This window comes from Hippopotamus amphibius, chromosome 13 (genome assembly GCF_030028045.1).
Source record: "Hippopotamus amphibius kiboko isolate mHipAmp2 chromosome 13, mHipAmp2.hap2, whole genome shotgun sequence".
NCBI classification, from domain to species: domain Eukaryota; kingdom Metazoa; phylum Chordata; class Mammalia; order Artiodactyla; family Hippopotamidae; genus Hippopotamus; species Hippopotamus amphibius.
Window position 1 is genome coordinate 60,493,313 of NC_080198.1, and position 26,845 is coordinate 60,520,157.

General features: G+C 37.8%; 1 protein-coding gene across 5 annotated transcripts in view; it reads left to right on the forward strand.

The window, feature by feature from the left end:
- SCLT1 (sodium channel and clathrin linker 1) overlaps positions 1 to 26,845 on the forward strand; it is a 244,069-nt gene that overhangs the window by 171,185 nt on the left and 46,039 nt on the right. The gene's annotated exons all lie outside the window — the stretch shown is intronic.

Here is a 26,845-nt window from a genome sequence, read left to right on the forward strand (position 1 = left end):
GTCATGGAATGAGAAGGTATAGAAAAGAAGTCTGCATAAGGAAATTAAGCTATCCGAGGACTAAGTTCCAAAAGTTACTTTGGAGAGATGAAAATTCCACTGAGACTGAGAAAAAATATCAAGACAAACAAGAATCAGGATAGAATATTTAAAAAAAAATCAAAAAGAGAATAAGCAATAAACATAGGTGATGTTTACATTTTACAGACAGAGAAACTGAGGCTGAGGGAGGTTAAGGAACTTGTTCAAAGTCACATAGCTAATGAACTGACAGATCCTGGTTTCAAATTTAGGCAGTTTGTGTGAAGACAATATAGTCCTAACCATTAAGGTGTCTTTTTTGGGGGGCAGTTTATTTTTTTTTTATTAAAATATATTTGCTGTATAATATTATGTAAGTTATGGGTATATAATATAGTGATTTGCAATATTTAAAGGTTCTATTTAATTTATATAATAGTTATAAAATATTGGTTATATTCCCTGTGTTGTACAATATATCCTTTTGTTTATTTTATGCCTAATAGTTTGTACCTCTTAATCCACTACCCTTATACAGACCTTCCCTCTCCCCACAGGTAACCACTAGTTTGTTTTCTATATCTCTGAGTCTGCTTCTTTTTTGTTATATTCACTAGTTTCTTTTTTTATGGCTGAGTAGTATTCCATTGTGTATATATTCCGCATCTTCTTTATCCATTCATCTATTGATGGACACTTAGGTTGCTTGCATATCTTGGCAATTGTAAATAATGCTGCTGTGAATGTTGGAGTGCATGTACCTTTTCAAATTAGTGCTTTTGTTTTTTTCAGATATATACCCAAGGATGGCATTGCTAGGTCCCATGGTAGTTCTATGTTTAGTTTTTTGAGAAACCTCCATACTGTTTTCCACAGTGGCTGCACCAATTTACATTCCCACCAACAGTATACAAGAGCTCCCTTTTCTCCACATCCTTGCCAACATTTGTTGTTTATGTTCTTTTTGATGGTAGCCATTCTGACAGGTGTGAGATGATATTTCATTGGTTTTGATTTGCATTTCCCTGATGATTAGTGATATTGAACATCTTTTCATGTGCCTGTTGGCCATCTGCATTTCCTCTTTGGAAAAATGTCAAGTAAGCCTGTATCACTATAAACTTCCTGTATCACTATAAACTTAGACCTGGTTTTGCTGTGTCCCATAAGTTTTGGATTGTTGTGTTTTCATTTTCATTTGTCTCTTTTTTATTTCCTCTTTGATTTCTTCAGTGATCCATTGGTTGTTTAGTACCATATTGTTTAGTGTCCATATGTTTCTGGTTTTTACAGTTTTTTTCTTGTAGTTGATTTCCAATCTCATAGCTTTGTGGTTGGAAAAGATGCTTGATATAATTTCAATTTTCTTAAATTTATCAAGGCTTGTTTTCTGGTCTAGCATGTGATCTATCCTGGAGAGTGTTCCATTTGCACTTGAAAAGGATGTGTATTTTGCTGCTTTCAGGTGGAATACTCTCTGTGTATATCAATTAAGTCCATTTATATAATGTGTCATTTAAGACAAGAATTCCCTGTTGATTTTATGTCTGGATGATCTGTCCATTGATGTAAGTGGGGTATTAAAGCCCCCCACTTTATTGTGTTACTATCAATTTCTCCTTTTATGTCCATTAATATTTGCCTTATATATTTAGCTGCTCCTATGTTGGGTACATATGTATTTACAGCTGTTATATCTTTTTCTTGGTTTTATCCCTTGATCATTATGTATTGTCCTTCTTTGTCTCTTCCAACAGTCTTTATTTTGAAGTCTGTTTTATCTGATATAAGTATTGCTGCTCTGACTTTCTTTTGATTTCTATTTGCATGGAAAACCTTTTTCTATCCCCTCACTTTCAGCCTGTGTGTGTCTCTAGATCTGAAGTGAGTCTCTTGAAGGCAGCATATATACAGGTCTTTATTTGTTTTTGTATCCAATCAGCCACACTGTGTCTTTTGGTTGGAACATTTAGTCTATTCACATTTAAGGTAATTATTGATATGTATGTTCTTATTGCCATTTTGTTAATTGTTTGGGGCTTGTTTTTGTAGGTCTTTTTTCCCCTTCTTTTGTTCTCTTCTCTTGTGATTTTATGACTATCTTTAGTGTTATGTTTGGATTCCTTTGTCTTTTTTGTGTGTATTTCTGTTATAGATTTTTGTTTTGTCATTACCATGAGGTTTTTATAAAGCAGTATATATACTGCTTTATATATAAAGCAGTTTTACATTGTTTTGCATTGCCGATCTCTTAATATCAAATACATTTTAAAACCCTGTATTTGTACTCTCTTCCCTTCATGATTACTATTTTTGATGTCATATTTTACATTTAATTGTTTTGTGTATCCCTTAACTGCTTATTGTGGATACAGATAATTTTACTACTTTTGTCTTTTAACATTCCTACTAGCTTTGTGTGTGGATGATTTTCTACCTTTACTGTATGTATGCCTTTACTGGCGAGCTTTTCCATTCAGTAATTTTCTCGTTTCTGGTTGTTGCCTTTTCTTTTTCTCCTAGGGAAGTTCCTTTAACATTTGTTGGAAGGCTGGTTTGGTGGTGCTGAAGTTTCTCTTTTGTTTGTCTGTAAAGCTTTTGATTTCTCTGTCAGATCTGAAGGTTAGCCTTGCTGGGTAGAGTATTCTTGATTGTAGGTTTTTTTCCTTTCATCACTTTAAATATATAGTGCCACTCCACCCTGGCCTGCAGAGTTTCTGCTGAGAAATCAGCTCATAGCCTTATAGGCATTCCCTTGTATGCTATTTGTTGCTTTTCCCTTGCTGCTTTTAATATTCTCTCTTTATCTTTAATTTTTGTCATTTTAATTACAGTGTCCTTGGTATGTTCCTCTTTGGGCTCTGCACTTCCTGAACTTGGGGGACTGTTTCCTTTCCCAGGTTAGGGAAATTTTCAGCTATTATGACTTCTAATATTTTCTCAGGCCCTTTCTCTCCCTCTTCTCCTTCTTGGGACCCCTAAAATGATAACATTAGTGCACTTGATGTTGTCCCAGAGGTCTCTTAAACTGTCCTCATTTCCTTTCATTCTTTTTTTCTTTTTCTGTTCAGTGGCAGTGATTTCCGGTGCTCTGTCTCCCAGCTCACTGGTCTGTTGCTCTTCATCATTAGTCTCCCGTTGACCCCTTTTCGTTTCGGTTGTTGTAGTCTTCTTCTCTGTTTGGTTGTTCCTTATATCTCCTCACTGTTCGTTACAAACTGCTGACTTCTTACACTGTGCACCCATTCTTCTCCCAAGCTCTCTGATCATCTTTATGATCATTACTCTGAACTCTTTCTATGGTAAACTGCCTATCTCCACTTTACTTAATTCTTCTTCAGGGGTTTTACCTCTTCCTTCATCTGGAACATATTCCTCTGCTGCCTCATTTTGTATAAGTTGCTGTTCATATTTTTATGTATGTGGTAGGTTAGTTACACTTCTCAACCTTGGAGAAATGGCCTTTTGTAAGAGATGTCCTGTGCATCCCAGCAGCACACTCCCCTCTTGTCACCCAAGCTATACGTTCTGTGGGTTCTCCCTAAGTGGGCTGCGTGTGTCCTTCTGTTGTGGTAGGCTGACTATATGAACAGTCTGGTGGGCTTGTTGGTCCCCCAGCCTAGTAAGCTGACAGGCCCTACCTTGTGCAGATGCTGCTGGCTACTGGTTAATGAGACCTGGTCATGAAGCAGCTCACTGCAGAACCCTGTGGGGCTCTGTGACTACTGCTGGCTCACTGGTGGGCGATGCCAAGTCTAGAAGGCTCCAGGGTATTGCTTGCCCACTGGCTGGTGATGCCAAGTCCTAGAGTTAATGCTGCACCAGTGGCAGTCAGAGCTGGGTCCTGGAGTCTGGCTGCAGGGCTCAGGGATCCCAGAGCTGGTGTCAGATTGCTGGTGAGCAGGGGCTGGTTCCTGACACAACTGGTTATGGGCGATCATGGTATTCCAGAGCTTGCGTTGGCCTGCTGTGAGTGGACTGGATATGAACACTGTAGGATCATGATTTTCTTGCATCTGTTGTCTACCCCCGGTGGGTGACACCGGTTTGGAGGTTTGTGCAGGCTTCCCGGAGGGCGGGGCCAGTGCCTGCTCAGTGGTGGGTGGAGCTGGGTCTTGGTCCTTTGGTGGGCAGGGCAGGTATGGGCTCAGGAAGTCTTTAGGCAGTCTGTCTGCTGATGGGTGGGCTGTGTCTCCACCCAATGAGTTGTTTGGCCTGAGGCATCCCAGCACTGGTGCTTATAGTCTGTTGGGGGTGCCACGTCTTGGCACAAATGAGCTAGAGGGAGGATCTCCAGATGGCAGCCACAAGCATCCGTGTCACAGGGTAGATAGCTCCTACATTTGGCTGCCACCCGTGTCTGTGTCCTCAGGATGAGTCACGGCCATCCCCACCTCTCTAAGAGACTCTCCAAGACCAATCGGTCTGGCCCAGGCTCCTGTCAGATGACTGCTTTTGTCCTACGTCCTGGTGCACATAAGATTTTGAGTGTGCCCTTTAAGAGTAAAATGTCTATTTCCTTCGTTTGTGGGGCTTTCAAAATTAAGTCCTGCTAGCCTTCAAAGCCAGATGTTTTGGAGACTTGTGTTCCCGACACAGGACTTCCAGGCTGGGGAGCCCAACATGGGGCTCAGAACTCTCACTCTTCGTATAATTATTCTCCAGTTTGTAGGTTGCCCATGCGAGGATGTGGGACTTGGTTATATCATGAGTTCACCACTCCTACCAGTCTCATTGTGGTTCCTTCTTCATGTCTTTAGTTGTAGATCTTTTCTGGTAGGTTCTGGTCTTTTTCATCAATGGTTGTTCTGCAGATAGTTGTTACTTTGATGTGCTCCTGAGAGGAGGTGAGCTCAGGGTCTTTCTACTTTGTCAGCTTGGCCAATCCCTCTCCTTTAACCATTATGTTTTGTAAAACGCTACTGATTTGTTGAGTAAGGTAGGACTGAGAATGAACCTTTCAGTTTGGCACCCTGTGGTGGTCTTGTTAATTATGGTAAGAACAGTTTTGGTGGAATGCTGGAATGAAAATGTATTTAGAATGAATTTGAGATAAAAGAAAAAATTTTGCTTCCATTTAATGGTGAAGTAGGAAATTTGGACCTGCCCTCTACCATGACTAAAAACGTTACATGAATTGTAAAAAGCATCTACTAAGAACATTAAATAACTAACAAAAAAAATTATTACTAGTTTGACTTTATCCCAGGAATGCAAAACTATTAAAGTATTAAAAAATAAATTGATGTAATTTACCACATTAACTTCTTAATTAACTAATTAAAGGAGAAAAATCATAAAGTCTTCTCAATAGATAAAGAAAAAGTATTTGAGAAAATTTATTATCTATCCATTTATAATTTTTTAATATATCTCTTAGCAAACTGGAATTGAATTTCCTTAATTTTAAAAAGGTATCTATCCTAAAGCAAACATTACTCCTAACAGCAAAGAAAAAAAAAATGTTAATAACTTTCCTTTGAAAATTGGAAAGATGACAAAGAAGATCACTGTTACCACTTCTGTTAGTATTTGTACCAGAAGTCCTAATCAGTGCACTGTGACAAGAAAAAGAAATAAAAGGGATAAAAACTGGAAAGGAAGGAAGAAAACAGTCATTCTTCACAGGCAGCATGATTGTATATGTAGAAAATCCAAAATAATTCATAACAGATCATTAGGTGAACATACAGAAACCAATTGTATTTCTACATACCAGCAACAAACATTTCAAAGTAAAACTTTAAGAGTAGTAAAATTTACAATGCATCAAAATATATCAAATACCCAGAAATAAATTTAGCAAACAATGTATGACTTCTATGTGAAAACTATGATATTAAAAGTAATTTTTAAAAAATTTTAAAAATTAAAAAAAATAAAATTAGAAAATAATAAAAAAAATAAAAATAAAGAAGGCCTAAGTAGAGATCATGTTAAGTGATCAGAATAGTCAATATTGTAAATTTATGAACACTCCCCATCCTGACTATATATAGAGTCATTGTACTCCCAGTGAAAATATTAACACATGGAGGAATATCCAAAACATATTAAGGGGGAAAAAAGTAGTACCTAGTGTGTATAATATTTTACCCTTGGCAGGGAGGGCATTTGAGTGTGTGTGTGTACATATATGTACATATATATACACAAACATGCTATATATATGCTATGTTCAGACACACACACAGGCACACACATTCTGCTTTTTAAAAAAAGAGAAGCCAAAAAATAATGTAAATAATTTTCTGTGAGGGGAGAGAAGAGGATAAGGATGAAGACTAGACTTGATAGATTTATAGGCTTGACTTTGAAATTATATAAATGTTTATGTAATTATTTTTAATTAAATCAGATTTTAAAAAGAATACCTAAAAATTGAAAGTAAAATTAAATTAATCAACTTAATTGTGTAGGAAGTTGATGGCTTAACTACACAGATGAGTTATTTCAAGTGATATTAAACATAGTAATTAGACTGTATACCCCTAGTGAGATAAATCCTAAAGATAAAAGGAAATGCAAAGAAATTATAAAATGTTTTTAGTAGTCTTTGTTAGAAATAATATTGGTATTATTATTGTGAAACTTATAATTATAGGATAAAGCAATTGAGTAATTATATAAATGTCTTTAAGAACCAAGATTTTCATCACAAGGAGAAAAAACTCAAAGAAATCAAATAAAACTTACAACTCTAAATTGAAATTGGAAATATTAATATGTGAACTAATGATGTGTTTTACTCTTTAAAATATACATTTCCTAGCTCTTTCCACTAAAAGGACCTAGATACAGTGACCAGTATTCAAATGTAGTGAGGTATCCTAAAAGAAAAGAACTCTTTAGATGAATTATTGATTACAGATCTGTGATAGGAAAGTACAGGATTAGCCTAGAAAACACTTTGTGGTAGCAAAAGGCAAGAAAGGCATCAAGATTATTGGGGTCACATTAAAAGGACCCAGGAGCCTACTTGAGGAAGCTCCCACTGGCCCATGTGGTGACAGTTTGAACATCAAAAAGAATATCTGCAGCAAATTGCAACATACCAAGTATATTAAAAGTCTGTGACTTCAGAATGATATTAAATAAAGAAAAAATTCTTTGGTCATCTTTGGAAGATGTTATAGAAACAACTCTTTCTGAAAAGAAAATAAAACCAAAAACCCAGCATTTATTCTACTCTTCCTATACTCACTATACTTCATCAAATGCTACTTGGCCTTTCCTATCATAATAGCCCTTACTTCATGGGTTAGGGAACCAACGTAGGGATTTGGCCAGTTAGTTGCTCAACATGTCTCTTCCAATTTGCATCTCAGAACCAAGGAAATAACCACAGGGTAGGATCATGGGCACTGTGAGACAACTCAAGCCAAAACTCCTTTGATGACCTGACTTATATCAACCTCTCCTCTGGTTGGTGGACCACAGTGGTATTTGGGGTCTCCAGGAATTTGTCATTTCAGCAAGTGTCCAGTAATCCTGAAAGTCTCCAAATTTCCCCTTCCCCATTACATGGTTACCCTGCCTACTCTTCACAAGTCCTTCTTAGGAGAAGGCCAGAAGGAAGTATATGTGTATGTATAAAAGTTTTCTTCAAAGGAACCTGCAACTCCTTCCTTCGTTCATAGGGTTCTGAGTCTGTGAACTAATTCAAGTTTGAGAATTGGTTAAGGGTTCATGGCACTGTCTTATAATGATTCAAGACTGTAATTCACAAGATGTAGCACTTTCTTACTTCTGCAAATCAAATAAGACTTTAGTAGACTACCCATCTATTTCAGTTCTAGGGTGACAGTGATAAAATTATCAAGCCTCAAAGATCTCTGCAAATCAGACTCTACTGATGATTACTTCAACTCTACTGCCATTTCAGTAATGATGACTGCATTTTCTTTGCAGCCAGTGGAGACAAGGGTTTCTTTTAGGGTAGTCATGGTAGACTTCAGGCCCCTAATATAGACCTTGGGTTCAGAATTTAAAACTCTGAGCTCTTTATTTTTATTTTCAAAGTTCTCCGTTATACCTAAAAGCTGTATTATACTCTTCATTCAGCAAACTATTCTATGTCATTATTTTGTCACTCAAAACCATATGTTGCACAGGCACTTGATTATATACGTAATAATTTAAGTAACTCTTTTACCTTTGCATACCATGGATTACCAGTGTCCCCTTTACCACTGGCCTTTAAATTTAATCAAAGCATAGAATCAATTTTAGATAATTCACAACCAGATAGAGTATCCATTCATAAGGTTTTATTCCTCTGGAACTACTTCTGGTACCAATTCCTCTATGTATAAGGGTTTATTCTGGGAAACAGAGCTACTCTGGGTGTTATAGAATATGGGATTTATTTTGGAAATTAGGCCTTTACACAGTGGCACTGGTAGAGAAATCAGTGCATTGTGGTTGTCTCTGCATCTGATGCTAAGCCTGAAGTCAGTGGCTGTGAAGGAAAGCTGGATGTGGATGAGAGCAACTCACAAGGACAAACTAGAACCCTGTTTTCACTTGTCTTTCACCACCTCCACCTCCAACCACTTTCATGGATAATCTGCAGGAGAAGCTGCTGCCCTTCACCATGGATATGTATGTGACCCAAGAGGCCGAAAGAGGACATCTGCCAAGAGGCAGGAGATGGGATTGCTGTGGGTTCAGGTGGTGTCCCACACCAACATAGTGACCTAACATATCAGCAGCTGTGCATGAGTTGCCACAGTGCCAGATGCCCTGCCAGCCTTCACAGCCTATTGTACAAATTTCTCTTATGGTCAACACTAGCCTAGGACCAGGCAGGGAAAGGAATCCTGGGAAACGTAATTCCAGTTTAACTAAGTTGATGCAGTCCAAAGCCATGTCATAATGTAATTCTTGGTGTTGGGCAGTTCACAATGCTTACATAAGGAAAAACAAAACCATATAAAATAATGTAGAGTTAACATCAATCTAAAGATTATATCTATGATAGCTATAATTTATTGAATACATACTGTTTGCCACTTTGCATACTCCTTTAATCATCTCAAAAACTTTATGATATAAATGCTGTTGTACCCCCTATATTAGGGTTCTTCAGAGAAACAAAACCAGTGTGTGTGTGTGTGTGTGTGTGTGTGTGTGTGTGTAAGAGGGTTTATTTTAAGGAATTGGCTCACGTGATTATAGAGGCTTGGTGAGTCCAAACTCTGATGGGCAAGACTGGCATTTCAAGCGCAAAGGCATTCATGCTGGAGACCTGAAAAGACAGTGTTACTGTTCAAGTCCAAAGGTTGTCCACTGCAGAGTTCCCTCTGGCTTGGAGGAAGTCAGCTTTTTGGTCTTTTCGGGCCATCAACTGATTATATGAGGCCCACCCACATTATGAAGGGCATTCTGCTTTACTCAAAGTCCAGTAACTTAAATGTTAATCTCATCCAAGAACACTGTCATAGAAACATCCAGAATAACGTTTGACCAAACATCTGGGCACCATGGGCCAGCCAAGTTGATACATAAAATTAACTGTCACACTCCCTATGTCATGCATGAGGAAACTATGGACTTTAAAATTTTTATACAAGTCCAAAATTCAGTATCTGCAATTCCAAATTCAAAAAATCTCTGAAAACAGTCTTTTTCTAAGTTATATGTATATGCTTCTGTGGCAAAACCTGATGTAAACTTATAGGCACACACACATATAGACACATGTATATAGCTTCACAGAAACATTTATTTCCTTTATTGTGCCTATTCATATGTTTTACTGAAAAATGTTTATAATCATTATAATCTCTGTGCTACTCTAAACCCATAGAATATTTTTCTTGTATGCTTGGTTTTTGCTATATTGTGCTTGTAACTTGTTCACACCAAGTAATCACTCCCAATAGATTATTGGTAGTGAATGTGTTTTACTTTTGTTTCTATTCCCTGAAGTATCAAGCAAACTGCCTTGCCAAAAGCAAACAAGAGAATGTTGAATTTAACTGCCTTGAGTCTGTCAAAATAGTTTTAATATTATGCTGTCTGTTGCTTGTAGTCTGGGGTAGAAAGATTATTAATGCCGTTTACAATTTATGACTTCAGGAATACTATCTGATTTTTTGAAAGGTAATTTTACCCAAGTTATACATGTATATTATTTTTTTTTAATTTTTCTCAGAGTATGGTTGATTTACAATGTTGTATTAGGTTCTGATATACAGTAAAGTGAATCAGTTATATATATACATATATCTACTCTTTTTTAGATGCTTTTCCCATATAGGCCATTACAGAGTATTGAGTACTTACCTGTACCATACAGTAGGTTCTTAATTAATTATCTATTTTATATGCAGTAGTGTGTATATGTCAATCCCAATCTCCCAATTTATCCCTCCCCCCTCCTCTTTCCCCCCTGGTAACCATAGCTTTGTTTTCTACATCTGTAACTCTATTTCTGTTTTGTAAATAAGTACCATATTATTTACAAAATAATTTGTACCATTTTTTTAGATTACACATGTAAGCAATATCATATGATATTTGTCTTTCTCTGTCTGACTTACTTCACTCAGTATGACAATCTCTAGATCTATCCATGTCACTGCAAATGGCATTATTTCATTCCTTTTCATGGCTGAGTAATATTCCATTGTATATATGTACCACATCTTCTTTATCAATTTCTCTGTTGATGGACATTTAGGTTGCTTCTATGTCCTGGCCATTGTAAATAGTACTGCAGTGAACATTGGGGTGCATGTATCTTTTCAAATTATGATTCTTTTCAGATATTTGCCCAGAAGTGAGATTGCAGAATCATATAGTAGCTCTATTTTTTTTTAAGGAACCTCCATACTGTTCTTCATAGTGGCTGTACCAATTGACATTACCACCAACAGTGTAGTAGATAGGGTTCCCTTTTCTCCACACTCTCTCCAACATTTATTGTTTGTAGATTTTTTGATGATGGCCATTCTGATAAGTGTGAGGTTGTAACTCATTGCAGTTTTTATTTGCGTTTCTCTAATAATTAGTGATGCTGAGCATGTTTTCATGTGCTTTTTGGCCATCTGTATGTCTTCTTTGAAGAAATGTCTATTTAGATCTTTTGCCCATTTCTTGATTGAGTTGTTTGTTTTTTTGATATTGAGCTGCATGAGATGTTTGTTTATTTTGGAGTTTAATCCCCTTGTGGGTTGCTTCATTTACAAATATTTCTCTGATTCTGTAGGTTGTCTTTTCGTTTTGTTTATAGTTTCCTTTGCTGTGCAAAAGTCTTTGTTTCATTAGATCCGATTTATTTTGTTTTTATTTTCATTACTCTGGGAGGTGGATCAAAAAAGATCTTGCTGCAATTTATGTCAGAGAGTGTTCAGCCTATATTTTCCCCTACAAGTTTTATAGTATCCAGCCTTACATTAAGGTCTTTAATACAATTTGAGTTTAGTTTTGTGTATGGTGTTAGAGAATGTTCTGATTTCATGCTTTTATATGTAACTGTCCAGTTTTCCCAGCACCACTTATTGAAGAGACAGTCTTTTCTCCATTGTATGTTCTTGCCTCTTTTGTCATAGATTAAGTGACCATATGTGCACGGATTTATCTCTGGAATTTCTATCCTATTCTATTGATCTGTATTTCTGTCTTTATGCCAACAGCATACTCTTTTGATTACTGTAGCTTTGTAGTATAGTCTGAAGTCTGGGAGCCTGATTTCTCCAGCTCTGTTTTTCTTTTTCAAGATTGCTTTGGCTATTCAGGGTCTTTTGTGTTTCCATACAAATTGTAAAATTTTTTGTTCTAATTCTGTGAAAAATTTCTATTAGTAGCTTGACAGGGATTGCATTGAATCTGTAGATACTTTGGGTAGTACAGTTATTTTGACAATATTGATTCTTCCAATACAAGAACATGGTATACCTCTCCATCTATTTGTGTCATCTTTGATTTCTTTCATCAGAGTCTTACAGTTTTCTGAATACAGGTCTTTTGCCTGCTCAGGTAGATTTTTTCCTAAGTATTTTATTATTTATGTTGCAGTGGTAAATGGGATTGTTTCCTTAATTTCTCTGTCTGATATTTCATTGCTAGTGTGTAGGAATGCAAGATATTTCTGTGTATTAATTTTGTATGCTGCAACTTTACCAAATTCATTGATGAGTTTTAATAGTTTTCTAGTAGCAGCTTTAGGATTTTCTATGTATAGTATCATGTCATGTACAAACAGTGACAGCTTTACGTCTTTTCCAGTTTGGATTCCTTTTATTTCTTTTTCTTCTCTGATTGCCATGGCTAGGACTTCCAAAACTATGTTGAATAAAAGTGGTGAGAGTGGACATCCTTGTCGTGTTCCTGATCTTAGAAGTAAAGGCTTTCAGTTTTTCACCACTGAGAATGATGTTTCCTGTGGGTTTGTTGTATATGGCCTTTATTATGTTGAAATGGGTTCCTTCTATGCCCACTTTCTGGAGAGTTTTATCATAAATGGGTGTTAAATTTTGTCAAAAGCTTTTCCTGCATTTATTGAGATGATCATATGGGGGTCTGGGGGAGGTTTTGATTTTTATGATCATGTGTTTTTTATTCTTCAGTTTCTTAGTGTGGTGTATCACATTGATTAATTTGCATTTATTGAAGAATCCTTGTATCCCTGGGATAAATCCCATCTGCTCGTGGTGTATAATCCTTTTAATGTGTTGTTGAATTTAGCTTGCTAGTACTTTGTTGAGGATTCTTGCAATTATGTTCATCAGTGATATTGACCTGTAATTTTTGTGTGATACCTTTGTCTGGTTTTGGTATCAGGGTGATGTGGCCTTGTAGAATGAGCTTGGGAGTGTTCCTTCTTCTGCAGTTTTTTGGAAGAGTTTCAGAAGGATAGGTGTTAGCTCTTCTCTAAATGTTTGATAGAATTCACCTGTGAAGCCATCTGGTCCTGGGCTTTTGTATGTTGGAAGTTTTTTAATCACAGTTTCAACTTTAGTACTTGTGATTGGTCTGTTCATATTTTCTATTTCTTCTTGATTCAGTCTTGGAAGATTGTACCTTACTAAGAATTTATCCATTTCTTCTAGGTTGTCCATTTTATTGACATAATAATTCCTTGTAGTAGTCTCTTATGATCCTTTGTATTTCTGTGGTGCCTGTTGTAACTTCTACTTTTTCGTTTCTAATTTTATTGATTTGAGTCCTCCCCCCTTCTTTCTTGACGAGCCTTGCTAAAGGTTTATCAATTTTGTTTATCTTCTCAAGGAACCAGCTTTTAGTTTCATTGATCTTTTCTATTGTTTTCTTCATCTCTCTTTCACTTGTTTCTCCTCTGATCTTTATGATTTGTTTCCTTCTACTAACTTTGGGTTTTGTTTGTTCTTCTTTCTTTAGTTGCTTTAGGTGTAAGTTTAGGTTGTTTATTTGATATTTTTCTTCTTTCCTGAGGTAAGATTTTATTACTGTAAACTTGCCTCTTAGAACTGTGTTTGCTGCATCCCATAGGTTTTGGATCATTGTGTTTTCATTGTCATTTGCCTCTAGGTATTTTTTTATTTCCTCTTTGATTTCTTCAGTGATCCAGTGATTGTTTAGTAACATATTACTTAACCTCCATGTGTTTGTATTTTTTACAGTTTTTTTTCTTCCTGTAATTGATTCCTAATCTCATAGTGTTGCGATTGGAAAAGATGCTTAATATGATTTCTATTTTCTTAAATTTACTGAGACTTGATTTGTGGCCCAAATGTGATCTATCCTGGAGAATGTTCCATGTGCACTTGAGAAGAAAGTGTCTTCAGCTGCTTTCAGATGGACTGTTCTATAAATATCAATTAAACCTATCTGGTCTAATGTGTCATTTAAGACTTATGTTTTCTTATTACTTTTCTTTCTGAATGATCTGTCCAGTCTTGTAAATGATGTGTTAATGTCTGTCACTATTACTGTGTTACTGTCAATTTCCTCTTGTATAGCTGTCAGCATTTGCCTTATATATTGAGGTGCTCCTATGTTGGTTGCATGTATATTTACAATTGTTGTATCTTAGTCTTGGATTGGTCCTTTGATCATTATGTCCTTCCTTGTCTCTTGTAATAGTCTTTATTTAATTTTACTTATTTATTGGCTGCGTTGGGTCTTCATTACTGCATGTGGTTTTTCTCTAGTTGCAGCAAGCAGGGGCTATGCTTTGCTGTGATGTGAGGGCTTCTCATTGAAGTGGCTTCTCTTGTTGCAGAGCATGGGCTCTAGGCACGCAGGCTTCAGTAGTTGTGGCACACAGGCTCAGTAGTTGTGGCTCACGGGCTCTCTAGATTGCAGGCTCAGTGGTTATGGCACATGGGCTTAGTTGCTCTGCAGCATGTGGGATCTTCCTGGACCAGGGATTGAACCCATGTCCCCTGCATTGGCAGGCAGATTCTTAATCTTTGTGCCACCAGGGAAGTCCCAACAGTCTTTATTGTAAAGTCTATTTTGTCTGCTATGAGTATTGCTTCTCTGGCTTTCTTTTGATTTACATTTGCATAGATTATCTTTTCCCATCCGCTCACTTGCAGTTTGTATGTGTCCCTAGATCTGAAGTTGGTCTCTTGTAGACAGTGTATACAAGATAGGATACCAAATGGATACCAAAACAAGACCTGTGATGACCATCTTTAGTGTTGTGTTCGGGTTACTTTTTCTTTTTTTCTGTGTGTATCTATTATAGTTTTTTGGTTTGCATTTCCCATGAGGTTTTAATATAGCAAGATACACACACACACACACACACACACACACACACACACACAAGGTTGTTTTAAGTTGCTGGTCTCTTAATTTCAAATGCAATTCCCATTTCCTGCATTTGTAGTCTCCTCACAGTTGTTGGTTTGGTATCATATTTGTGGATGGATGATTTCTTACTTTTCCTGTTTGTTTACCTATACCAGTGAACTTTCTCACTTGTGATTTTCTTGTTTCTAGTTATAGCCTCTCCTCCCTCCCCCCACCCCCATCTAGAGATGTTACTTTAGCATTTGTTTCAAAGCTTGTTTGGTGGTACTGAAATCTCTTCATTTTTGCTTGTCTGTAAAGCTTTTGATTTCTCCATCAAATCTGAATGAGAGCCTTTCTGGGTAGGGTATTCTTGGTTGTAAGTTTTTCCCTTTCATCACTTTAAATATATCATGCCACTGCCTTCTGGCCTGCAGAGTTTCTGCTGAAAAATCAGCTTATAACCTTATGGAGATTCCCTTGTAAGTTATTTGTTGCTTTTTCCCCTGTTGCTTTTAATATTTTTCTTTGTATTTAATTTTTATTAGTTTTATCAGTATGTGTCTTGGCATGTTCCTCCTTGGATTTATTCTATATGGGACTCTCTGCACTTTCTGGATTTGAGTGATTATTTCCTTTCCCATGTTAGGGAAGTTTTTGACTATAATCTGTTCATATATTTTCTCAGAAGTGTCTGAGACTTTCCTCATTTCTTTTCATTCTTTTATCTTTATTCTGTTTTATGACAGTGATTTCCACCACTTTGTCTTCCAGCTCACCTATTCATTCTTCTGCCTCAGTTATTCTGTTACTGATTCTTTCTATTGTGTTTTTCATTTCAGTTATTGTGTTGTTCATCTCTTTTTGTTCTTTAAATCTTTTATCTGTCTGTTAAACATTTCTTGTATCTTCTTGGTTTGAGCCTCCATTGTTTTTCTGAGATTTCGGATCATCCTTATGATCGTTACTCCGAATTATTTTTTGGATAGATTGCCTATCTCCTCTTCATTTAGTTGTTCTTGTAGGTTTTTATCTTGTTCCTTCCAGACTGCAGCATATTTCTCTGTCATCTCATTTTGTCTAACTTACTGGGTTTGTCATCTCCTTTCTGCAGGCTGCAGGATTATAGTTCCTCTTGGTTCCGGTGTCTGTCCCCTGGTAGGTGAGGTTGGTCCAGGCTTCCTGGTGGGAGGGAATGGTGCCTGCTCTCTAGTGGGTAAAGGTAGGTCATGTCCTTCTGGTAGGCAAGGCTGTGTCAAGGAGTGTGTTTTGGAGTGGCTGTTAGCTTAGTATGACTTTTGGCAGCCTGTCTGCTGATAGGTGGGACTGTATTCCTGTCTTGCTGGCTGTTTGGCCTGAAGAGTTCTAGCACTGAAGTCTGTAGGCTGTTGGGTGGCACTGTGTCTATGTGCTGAAATGAGGACCTCCGGGAGAGCTTATACCAATTAATATTCCCTGGGGCCTCTGCTACCAGTGTCCTTGCCCCCATAGTGAGCTATAGCCAACCCTGACCTCCCCAGGAGACCCTCCAAGTCCCCTTTATAGGTCTAGCCCAGGTTCCTATGGAGGTACTGTTTTGTTCTGGGTCCCAGTGCATGTGAGACCTCCTAAGAGTGGAGTCTCTGTTTCCTCTAGCCCTGGAGCTCCTGCATTCAAGCCCTGCTGACCTTCAAGGGTAAGTGCTATGGGTTATTCCTCCTGATGCCAGACCCTCAGACTCTCATGGAAGGCTATTTTTATGTGGGAATGTCCCTGTGTAACCTGCGTGGGTTTTTTTGTTTATTGTTTGTTTGTTTCTTTTTGGTGCAAGTGCTGTGTTTAGTATAGATGCCTGCCGCCTCCTTCCTCAGTGTATGCTGGCCGTCATCCCCTTGATAGGGGGCTGGCTGGTGTTGTGGTGACCTGAGCCTGCTCTGGATATTGAGTGGAGCCTCCCCTTTGCTCTGTGGTTGTCATTGCCCTGTCAGGGGTAGGGTCTGCTTCCTAGTTGTTGGAGAAGAGGCCCCCAGATCTGTTTCTTAGCTGTGTTTCTGATCTGCTATGCAAGGTAGGTAGGATTGGAGCATTCCCACTGGGAGACAGGCCACTGAGTATTCCTCTGCTGGATCTGTTCAACTGCGAGTGTACTTTGTGGTGTCACCTTTCCCCCGTTGTGTGAGCTCACAAAGTACATTGTTGTTGGCACTGCTCTCAGTTCCTTCTTAACCGTGGGTATGCTGGTAATCGGCCCTGGTGGCTTTCAGGCTTTGTTTTCACCAGGCCACGAGCACAGGCCCACTGAAATCAGGTCACAGGACTATAGTAGTTGTGTACCTGGACTCACTGTGGGAACTACGGAGGCAGCTCAGACTCTGGCCTGGCCCAGCCCCCACATATACATGCCCACAAAGTCCACAGCTCCTAAATCCCGACCCATCTCAGCTTCAGGATCATTCATTGTCCATTTGGCTGTTCCACAGGTGCTAAATTTACGAAGCCATCAGTGGAGGTGTAAATCTGCAGTTTGTGCCCCCACAAGGAGAGATTTCAGCTCTTCTTCCTTAGTCATGTGGCCCCTGGGGCTCAGTTGTGGTTTCAGCCCACCTCTTTATGTGGACCACCCACTGGCTCTGCTCCCAAGTCTGCTGGAGCACACAATTCCACACAGGTGTGAGGGGGCCGAGGCAGCAATCAGGGCAAGCAGGCTGTCTAGGTGGGATGGTGCCAGGATGGCAATTGGGACATGCAAGCCCATTAGGCAGGAGGGAGCTGAGGTGGTGATCGCGGTGAGCACGCTGCCTAGTCAGGGAAGGGCCGGACAAGGAGGTGGAGGCCGGAGGTACACAAGCCCACTCCAGTGGGAGCTCAGCCTGGTACCTGGGAGGAAGGGGCTGGCTGATGAGGAGAGAGGCTGCAATGGCAGCCCCACCCCTTGCGTCTCATTCAGCAATGGTGCTGCACTTCTGTGGCGGTCCAGGTTTCCTCCATGAGCATTCCTGTTTGCAGAGCTCCTCATTCTTGTCCCTTCTGGCTGTCTCCTCACAGCCAACAGCAGTCCTCTCTCCAGGTTCGCTCTCCAAACCCCACGTTCCAACACCCAGCCCCTGTGCACACCAGCAGATACATGTCTCTGGATGGGGCCCACAGGGCCATGGTAAAGACCATCTGTGTAGGTCTCACTGCGTCCTGCCTGCACAGACCGGTTGCTATGCTCTCCTCTGAGTCCCTGAAACTCCCCTTCTGTCCCAGCTGATCTCCCTGCTGGTGAGGGGGCTTCCCCAGATGCGGGAACCTCTTCTCTCCTTCAGATCCCCACAAGGGACACAGGTCCCATCCCACTTCTTCTTCTCTTCCTTTTCCCTTCTTCTTTTTTTCATCCTACCTGGTTACACAGGGATCTTTCTTGTCCCTTAAGGTGTCCAAGGTCCTCTGCTAGTGTTTAGCAGGTGCTCTGTTAGAACTGTTCCATTTGTAGATGTGTTCTTGATGCGTTTTGTGGAGAAAGATGAACTCCACATCCTCTTACTCCTCTGCCATCTTGACTCCTATATATATGTATTTTATTATCAAGGAGTTTTTGCATGATTCTCATGAGTTGTCTCATTACTATATAAGAGGCTGTGAGTTGTGAGATTATCCATATTTTGGAGGATATTATTAGTTCAGAGAAATCAAAGAATGTCTTCAAAAATTATAGATATTCTAGATTTTAAGTTACATATATCTTAGATTCTGTACGTACGTCTTTTAACTTGTAGGATTAGATATATTTGATCACTAAGCACTTTCATTTTTACAACAAATGCCCTTCCTTACATTAAATTCATATAACTGAAATTATTTTAACTGTTCTAAGATGTTTCATGTTTTTAAAATAACCTGTAAAGTAAGTGTTCAACGAAGGAAAATTTGTGTAGTTCTGTTTTCAGTTATAGGCAAATCAATGAATCTCATGAATTATTTTCCTCCAAAACGTGAACTGAGGCGGAGATCTGGTATGGGCACAGAATATAAGTGTTCCTACATGTGGCACACACAAAAGATCAAACTAGAGAGCAAAGATAAGACAAGTAGACTTGAATAAACTTAGAGGAATATAAAAGAACACACCAGTGACATTAAAGCAGATCGGCTGTAATTGTTTAAAAAGAAAAATAAAGAAGTTGGATAAAATACTTTATTAGTGAAAATATGTGAGTAAATCTCAAAATATGAAACCATGGTAACTGTGGTTATTTGATGTAATCACTCAAGGCCTTCAGTACCTACTGATAATATTAACAAGGTGATGCTAGATTGGTAAAGTCATTCATCTTTTGATAGAACTCTTCCTAATGAGCTAAGTCAAGATAATAAAAGGCTTCTTTGATTACTCAAACACAGTTTTCAAATATTGAGAAATATAATAGATTTTAGGAATAAACATTGATCTGGCTTGAGAATTGAAGATGAGAAATACACTGCAGAAGAAAAGATCCAAACTCAGCAGTGAATGGCAATTTTGGAGGAACATATTTATTGGAAGATAAAGATATTCGTAGTCAAAAATTAATAGTAAGTGACATCTTTAGTGATTCCTGGTTTATAAATTCTGTAATAACAGTTGTTTACTTAATGAAATATATTTTCACTTGTTGGGGGAGTTTTCAGGTGCAAACAAATCTTGACACTAAAAGATAATTGAATGCTGAAATCTAAGAAAAGTATCACAAAAGGGAATTCTTGTTTAATTATGTTATAGAATTACTATTCCCATAGATATTATTTTGATTTTATCTTCTCTGTTTAGGACTTCCCTTATCAGTTTTATTAATGAATTACTAATTTCTTAAAACTTTAAATGTGACCCATTTGGGAAAAACATGACTTCTGCCCCTGAAATCAAAAAATAAACTTAGTTCCCGCCCTCTCCCTCTTTCCTCTTATTTAATAGTTTTATATGCCTATGCCAGTCTTTGCTGTGAAAGCAGTTTTTCTTTCTTTTTTTCTCCTTTTTCCTATGTTTTATTATCAACCTTATTTTATCTGGCTGCTTCAATAATTTTTCTTTTACTTTTTTCTCTACTTCTAGATATCACATGTAAACTTGAAATAACGTAGGCCTTCTGATCTCAATTTTTTTTCTTTAAAAGGGTATCTATTCTTATACTATTAATTATCACCTCTTTGTTGAATTTTCCACCACACCCCTTCCAGTCCTACACCTTACCTAATGTTTGTCCTAATTTTGTAACTAATCTATAGGATATTTACTATTTGTCTTGTTATTATCTTAATTTCTACATTCCAAAACCCAATTTACAGTATTACATCTTCCAAATCGATTTCTACTTCTAATGGTGTTTTCTTTGTTATTGGTGATACTATTTCCCTAATCTCCTGGGTATAAAACCTTCTAGCCATCTATGCCTCATTCTTTGTCTTCATCTTCTTTCAGTATCCAAGTAATATTGATTCTTCTTTTGAAATGCCTCCTATTTTTCCATTCCCAATGCCATGACTCTAGAACTGCATTAGTTATCTATAACTGTACAACAAATTACCCTAAAATTTCATTGCTTAAAAACAACATTTATTATTTCATAATTTCATGAGTCATGGAATTTGGGAGTAGCTCATCTGGGTGATTCTGGCTCAAGGTCTCTCATGAAGTTGCACTTAAGATGTCATGTGAATATTTGATGGGAGCTGGGTGATCTACTTCCAAGCCCACTCACATGGCTGTTGGGAGGAGACCTAAGTTCCTATAGTGGGTTGTGGCTATACTTCAGTTCACTGCCATGTAGACCTCTTCACAGAGAAGCAAAAGTATCCTAATGATATGGAAGCTGTCTTCCCCCAGAGCAAATAATCCAAAAGAAAGAGCAAGGAAGAAATCATAATAATGCCTTTTATGACACAGTATCTGAAGTCACATATCACTTCCACTTTATCCTGTTCATTAGAAGCAAGTCTATGTCCAGCCCATATTCAAAGTGAGAAGAATTAGGCTCCATTTTTTGAAAAGAAGAATCTCAAAGAATTTTGGGGCATAACCATCTCAAGACCTTATAACCACCCCAAGACCAAACGTGAATATTTTTGCTCATGTGTAAATATTTGTGCATATTGTTGTTCCAGCTCAAGTACCATTATTTTCCTCAAGTTTCCTGTATTAGTCCATACTAATGTTTTCCTATTTAGAATTACTGAAGTTCTTGGAGTCTGAAACTATTTTTTATTAACTGTTTTTTAAAAATTATTTTCTTAACCTCTTTTAGATTAGAGTCCATGGGCATGCCCTCTTTATTCTTTTTAAATTTTTATAATATAGTATAAATACATAAAACATATACAGTTTTTTAAAAGGTATTTTGCAAACACCAATGTAACCACCTCCAAGTCAAGATATACACACACTATTTCCCAGTTAGAATCCTCTTGGAGGAGTAATGTCAACGTTATAGTAGCATAAGACATCCTTCTTTTTTGTTCCTCTCCCTTAAACAACAAACCTTTGTCATCCATCCTCAAACAGAAGTGCCTCTGTGGGAGTTGTGTGATCCAGCACTGTACATACATGAAGGGACCCAGGAGGAGTCTTGCCCAGTCATGCATGGGGTACTAGGCACACAGACCTCAGGATGGGCTATGGAACTGGCAGAAGCCTGTCAACTGGCTCCAGCCCTTTCAGCCACAATCTGGAAGCACCTGGAGATAGCTGATTTGGGCAGTCACTCCTGGACAAGAGAGCCTTTGTAGAAGTCCAGATATTCAGAGGAGAAATTACAGCATTCTGTTGCAGAATGTATATGTGTATGTGTGTGTGTGAGTATGTGTGTGTGTATGTATGAATTTAGACACATTGGCATGGAATTGAGAGAAGACATACAAGCTTATGACTTCTGCCACAAGAGGGAGCAAGGAGCATGAAGTAGGTATATCTATGCAAGGTCAAAGAAAGCCCAGAACCTATATTAGGACTAATAACAAAACGTATCTCTCACCTGAAGACAGTATAGTTTGGAGGAGATGACTGCTACTTCAAATACAAAAATAGTAACACAGAAATACAGTGAACATGAAAAATCAAGGAAATGTGACATCACCAAAAGATCACTATTGTCCTCCAGTAACCAAACCCAAAGATGTGGAGGTCTGCAATTTACCCAATAAATAATTCAAAACAGCTGTTTTGAGGAAATTCAATGAACTACAAAAAAATACGGAAAGATAATTCAGTGAAATCAGGAAAACAATACAGGGACAGAATGAGAAATTTAAGAAAGAGATAGAAATCATAAGAAAAGAACCAAGCAGAGGGCTTCCCTGGTGGCACAGTGGTTAAGAATCTGCCTGCGAATGCAGGGGACACGGGTTCAATCCCTGGTCCGGGAAGATCCCGCATGCCACAGAGCAGCTAAGCCCGTGTGCCACAACTACTGAGCCTGCGCTCTAGAGCCTATGAGCCACAACTAATGAGCCAATGTGCTGCGACTACTGAGGCCCACGTGCCTAGAGCCCATGCTCTGCAACAAGAGAAGCCACCGCAACGAGAAGCCTGTGCACCGCAATGAAGAGTAGCCCCAACTCACCACAAGTAGAGAAAGCCTGAGCACAGTAACGAAGACCCAACACAGCCAATAAATAAAAATAAAATAAATTAATTTAAAAAAAAGAAGAACCAAGCAGAAATTCTGAAGCTAAAGAATTCAACAAGTAAAATTCAATAGAGAGCATTAACAGCAGGATAGATAAACAGAAGAAAGAATCAGTGAGTTAGAGGATGGCAACATTGAGGAGACATACAAGTGTAAGACCGATAATCCAGTTAGAGGAGAACAAAGAAAAAGAATGACAAAGAGTAAAGAAAGCCAATGCGATTTATAGGACACTTCAAAAAAAACAATATGCAAATCATTGGAGTTTCAGAAGGAAAGGGGGCAGAAAGCTTATTTGAAGAAATAATGGCTGAGAACTTGCCAAATCTAGGGAGAGATTTAGCTGTTCGAGTTCATGAAGCTAATGAATTAGCCCATTATTACAATCCAAAATGATCTTCACGTTATAATGAAAATATCAGAAATCAAAGACAGAGAGAATCCTAAAAGCAACAAGAGAAAAAAAGATTGTAACCTTCAAGGAAACCCATATTAGGCTAGCAACAGGATCTTTATAGGCCTGGAAAGAGTAGAATGATATATTCAAAGTGCTGAAAGAGAAAAAGTTGCCAACGAGGAACACTTTACCTAGCAAAGTTATCCTTCAGGAATTAGGAAGAACTAGATTTTTCCAGATAAACAGAAGCTGAGGAAATTCATGATCACTAGACCTGCCTTACAAGAAATGCTGGAAGGAGTTCTTCAAGCTGAAATGAAAAAACATTAATTAGTAACATGAAAACATGAAAATATACAAGACACTGATCAAGGTAAATAATAAAATTCGGAAAACTAATACTGTAATATGATGGTGTGTTAACAGTTAAAGGTTAAGGACAAGAGCATTAAAAATAACTACAGCTACCATAACTTGTTAATGAATACACCATATAAAAGGAGGTAAATTGTGACATTAAAAACTTAAAAGGTGGGGGAGTAAAAAGGTAGTTTTTCTATGTAAGCAAAGTTTCTCTCAGCATAAAATAGACTGTTCTGTCCACAAGATGTTTTGTATAAGCCTCATGGTAACCACAAAGCAAAAACCTATAGAATATTTACAAAAGACAAAGAAAGGAATCAGAGCATATCACCATGGAAAATTGCCAGTTCACAAAGGAAGGCAGCAAGAGAGGGAAAAAGGAGCAAGGGAACTGTAAAACAGCCAGAAAATAGTTAATAAAAAGGCATCAGTAAATCTTTACCTATCAGTAATTACTCTAAATGTAAATGCATTGAGTTCTTCATTCAAAAATATAGAATGGTTAGATGAATTTAAAACAAGACCCATCTGTATACTGCCTACAAGAGATTCACTTCAGCTTTAAGGACACGGGCTCAAAGTGGAAACTGAAAGAGAGCAGGGGTAGCTATACTTATATCAGATAAAAGAAGACATTCATGTTGCTCTTCCTTTTCTAACTTCTTGAAATAGAAGCACATCTCACAGGTTTTTATTTTTTCTTTTTTTCCTAATGCATGCGTTCTTAAATGTTAAAAATTTTCCACTAGATACTGACACAGCTTTAGCATACAAATATTGATGTGTGTTATTTTCACAATTATTTAGTTCAAAAAATGTTTAAATTTTTCTTTTCTTCTTTAAATTCATATATTATTTATAAGTACATTTTAAAATTCCTAGATATACGGGACATTTTAGTTATTGTTAATTACTTCCATTTTCCATAGATGTCTCTTATAAACAATCTGTTGCTCTGTTTTAGACCATTTAGTTCATTTATATCCAGTATAATCTAAAGTATACTGAAATTTGTTTCCATTGTTTTATTTTAGTACTTTGTATTTGTCATTGCTTTCTTTCTCTTTCCTTTCTTGTCTTTATTGACTTAGTATTTTTTTTCATCATTCCACTTCTCCCCCTAAGATTTGGAAATTATATACTCTGTATTCTTTTGGTAGTTACCCTAGAAATTATACCATATATGCTTACTGTAGGAAAATCTAAAGTTAATCAAAACCTTTATCCTCCTTCCAGATAATACAAGAACTTTGGAACATGGTAACACCACTTATTTCCCTTGCCCAACTTATATATTATTGTTGCCAAATTTTAAAGTCTGCTTTGTAATGTTTTTGTTTCACCGTACCGATTTATGTAATTACAGTTCATTTATATTACCCCATATATTTACCACTTTCTTTATTCTGAATTTCTTCTATCTCAAACATTCCAGCTGGGACTACTTCCCTTGTGTCTAAATTAGATCTTTCAGAAGTTCTTTAGTGAAGATATGCTGGTGATAAAATCTCAATTCCTGTGTGTCTGTAAAATATGTTTATGTACATATTTGAATGATATTTTTGCTCAGTATAGAATTGTAAGTTGACTCTTGTTTTCTTCCAGAAAATTAAAAATAACATTCTGTTAACCTCTGACCTCTATTGCTTTTGTTGAGAAGTTATCTGTGCACTGTCCTTTGAAAGCAATCTCTTTTCCTGTGGCTGCTATTAAAATGTCCTCTTTGTTCTTCTATAATTTCATTATGGAGTGTAGAAGTACAGGTTTCATTTTATTTGTTGTATTTTATGCCTCATGAAAATGTGGCTTGGTTTTGGTTCTAGAAAATTGCCAACTCTTCAAATATGGCCTCTGGCAATCTCTACCTCCTGCCCTAAGGGAGAAAGTGGTGCCAGGCTTAACTTCCCACCAGAAACAAGTAGAAAACTGGACAAAGTATTTGAAACAATTGCTTGTCTGATCCATTAGAAGCAAGGAAAACAAAGCAGATGAAATCTTGACTCACCTTGGATTTCTGCCTAAAGGTACTTTAGGGACCGTAGTTCATAGAATGGAGACTCCAACCTCTACCCATTCATCCCTCTCAGCTGAGGAGAACAGAGGTCAGAGGTTGATGCCTCAGGTAACTGAAATTTGCAGGGCAGAGAACCAGAAAAGATGGAGTTACACAGAGAAAGAGATCCAGAAATCTGCATAGTGGTCATCTTGAATGTGTTTCTAAAATCCAAGTCATGATGCATTAGAGTGAAACTCCTCCAAGAGGCCAGGCAAACAATGACTGGTGGAAAGCATCAAGAGCTCAGAGAGGGCTGGGAAATATTATGGTTACACCCAGGTAGCACGGAGAATTCTCGTTGAACACACAGGGCATGCAGTAAAGATTCCAGAATCACTTCACTTTAGATCTAAACCAGTCCAGAGTTAAAGTATTCTAAATTCACCTTGATAAGACTTAAAACCAAGCCTCAAAATAATCAAGCTGTCCTCAAGTAATTTAACTGTCTGCGAGACAAATCCAACACTTTTAATACTAGATAAGCAAAAATAGTATTCATAACCAAGAAAAATCAGGGCATAGAAATCCACCCAGAAATGACAGAGGTGATGCAATCAATAAACAAGAACCTTAAATCAGCAGTTATAAATATATTCTGTGATTTAAAGTAACACATAAAGGTGACAAGGAGAGAAATGGAATTTACAAAAAGGAACCAAATGAAACATGGGCATGAAAATTATAATATCAAAAAATTTTAAATTTACTGGATGGGAATCACAGCAAATTATACACTGCAGAAGAAAAGATCAGAGAACTTAAAGACGGGGGGGGGGGGGGGGGGGAACCTATCCTAAAAATGGAAGCATGGAGAGAAAAAAAGAAAAAACTGGTGAGCATAGAACCTCAGTAACTTGAAAGTCTTATCAAGCAGTATAAAGATGGGTGGGGGTGGGGTAGGAGTAGAGGTAGTTTAAGAAATAGAAGCCAGAATTTTTCCACAGTTGATGAAAACCCTTTATATCAGTTACCTACTCTTGCTTAACAGCTTATTCTAAAACTTAGTGGCTGAAAGCAAGAGACATTTATCTCGATTTCTGTGGGTCAGGAATCCAGGCATGTCTGAATCAGAATGCCTGACTCAGGAACGCTCATACAGCTGCAGTCAGTGTTGGCTGAAGCTGCAGTTATCTCAGGGTTCCACCAGGATGGGATTTGCTCCCAGGCTCACAATATAGCTGGCAGGCCTCAGGCCGTCACTGCTGTTGGCAGGACACATCAGTTCCTTGCCTTGTGGGCCTCTTCACGGATCAGCTCAGAACATGACAGCTTACCTCCCTCAGAGTGAGGGCTGAAAGAATAAGAGAGCAAGAGAGGTGTACAGAGAGAGGTAGGTAGGGGAAAAACAAAAGTCCTGGCCTTTTCTTAACCTGATCTTAAAAGTGACAGCCCATCCTGGTTTCACCTTTTTCCGTTAACTGCAAGCAAGTTGTTGGGTATAGTCCCCTTGAGTGTGGGGTCTGAATACCAGTGGGTGGGGAAAGTAGGGGCCATTTTAGAGGCTACCACCACACCGTTACATCACACCATACATAAAAATAACTTGAAATGAATCATGGTCTAAACATAAAAGGAAAACAAGAAAAACTTCTAGAAGAAACGTGAAGAAAATCTGCAGTAAGCAAAAATTTCTTACATAGGACACAAGAACAAATCATAAAA